Source organism: Alexandromys fortis, unplaced genomic scaffold (assembly GCF_014885135.2).
Source record: "Alexandromys fortis isolate MF-2015 unplaced genomic scaffold, M_Fortis_MF-2015_v1.1 scaffold_5, whole genome shotgun sequence".
NCBI lineage: Eukaryota > Metazoa > Chordata > Mammalia > Rodentia > Cricetidae > Alexandromys > Alexandromys fortis.
This window is the reverse complement of record NW_026067924.1, coordinates 16,267,954-16,270,419: the sequence shown is the minus strand read 5'-3', so window position 1 is coordinate 16,270,419 and position 2,466 is coordinate 16,267,954.

Genomic DNA, 2,466 nt, shown 5'->3' with positions numbered 1-2,466 from the left:
GTTCATCACCAGAGGACGTCAGGACGGACCTGAAACAGGGCAGGAACCTGGAGGCACGAGCTGATGCAGAAGTCATGGAGGGGTGCTGCTTACTGACTTGCTTCCCCTGGCTTGTTCAGCCTGCTTTCTTATAGAACCCAGAACCAGCAGCCCAGGGATGACATCATCCACCATGGGTTGGACCCTCCTCCCTCACTTCACTAATTGAGAAAATGCCTTACAGCTGGCTCTCAAGGCAGCATTTCCTCAACTCAGGCTCCTTCCTCTATGACGAGAGTAGCTTGTGTCAGGTTAGCACAAAAAAACAGCCAGTACACTTTCCCTGTGCCATTAACTCACCTCTCATTCATCTGTGGTTTGATTTCTTTCTTTGTGATTCTTTCTGTTGATGTAGATATGTAACTTCTGGATGGCAACTTAGCAGGAGACTGTAACTGTCCTGGACAGTAGAGTAACAAGCTGCCTAGAGAGGTGTTTTTGTAGTGTAGTGGTTATCATGTCCACCAGGGAGACCGACTCACTGAAATACAAAAGCAAGGTTTATTGTGTGCACAATGCAAGCTGGCAGGGACCTTGTCAAAGCAACGGGTGACAAAGCAGTAGTGACAAGAGGGGGTAGCCCAACCTTCTAGAGGGGATTATTTAAAGGCAAAACCCAGCAAAGTTACATTAGCAGGTGTGGGGTGACTGGTTCAATCCTGATTGTCTTGTGTCTAGAGACTTTTCAGAAATTTTATTTTTGAGCCTCACCTGGTGCTTGTCGGCTGATCTTTGGGTGGGGACATTCAGTGGTTATCTGTGCTTTCCAGTTGGCTACCCTGTTACTTTTGCCCATAGCCATTTCTGAGGACTGGAATGTTTTATGAGAAATAGCTTAAACAAGACAAAATGGAGGAACTTTGGTTCTTCACTGACAACCGAGAATAGCCATTACATGCAGACCCAGATGGAAGCAGAGGACACAACAGGATGGTAGGCACAACCTTGAGGACCATCTACTTGCTCTTCAGGGAATGGAGAACCCCCTGTGTTACTTTTCAACAAAGGAGAGCGGGAAGGAAAGACTTCTGAGGGAAGAGAATGCCAGAGGACCGAAACAAGTGGGAGGAGAGGGGCAAAGGGCAGTTGTAACTCTTCCTTTCTGTTTAGACAAAAACCAGAGGAGGTGTGGACGCCATCTTTCTGTGTATGAGATGCTTCAGATCCAGCACTAGCCGACATGGTGCAATTTCCAATGATGCTATGGTCTTTAAAAGCTGCAAGTGGATGCAGGGTGCTTGGAGACTCAGACTCAGTATTTCTAACATGAAGCTGCTGATAGGAGGGGCTATTTGATGCAACCTCAGGTCTGCCAGTCTCCTCACCAGCAGACCCTGAAGTCCATCCTCAGGGGAAGGAGGTCTCCTTTTCTACCCGGGGTCTATTAGTTGCTTGTGTTGACGGTGGGTGACAAGGAAGGACTGTGGAGAATTCCAAGTCACATCTGAAGAAATACAATCACAACTGCTGATGGTGATCATATTGACATCAGTTCCTGGTTGTTTGATGAGGTGGATAGTGAGGAGAGGGTTTGGATTGTACAGTTTTTATCCTTGGAGGTCAGGTGTGCCTGTTAGTAAATTTCTAACTTTCCTGTTCTTGTTGTAGCCAGGGAATCACAACAGGGAATCCTGTGTGTGGAGACATTACGCTATCTGGTTCCACATTGGTGGGATCTTTCCCCAAAGAACTATTTTGTTTAAAGAAGCTGCCACTGTATAGATTTTCATCCTTCTTCAAAGCCCCACAAAATTTTCCAAAGGAAGAGGCACATAGAACTCCCATTACATACAGCGAGAAACATTAAAAATGAAAGTAGAAATTTCTGCTAGGGAAGTGTGGTCTGCAATGTCGAAATGCTGGAACTTTGTCAAGTGGAAGTGGTGGCCATTCTCCATGCGGCCCATGCCATCTTATGCTTGCTCTCTATTGCTTTTCTGAAGGCCCAGTGCAGTAGGTTGCTGCTTCCTCCAGGAGACATGCTGTCTTGCCTGTCCACGTAGGCAATGGAGTTATGGTATTTGAGGTGTTTCTTGGGGTAGATATCTGATCTTGTCCCTGTCGGGTGGGTGTTCTGTTCTTTGGTTGCTGTTGCCCACTCTGAATTTTGGGCAAGGATGGTAGCTGTGGGGTTGCTGGTAGAAAGGAATTGTGCAGGTTGGTGGGTGATACAAAGGAATGGAGGCAGGCTATGAGGAAAGCATCAGAGGGGCAATGGGAAAGAGCCAGGGGACCAGGTTTGGCAACAACATTCCCACAGAGAGAGGTAGGTTGGGAGGAGAGACTCCTCCTGCAAGAGACTTATCCTGAAGCTGCTACAGGATAAGAGGAGGTCTGGACAGATCAGAATGGAGGGTGGGAAGGATAGTGAAAATTGCCTACCTGTGTCCCAGCTCAGTGTGGTCCCCTGCAGGGGGGGGGGGGGGG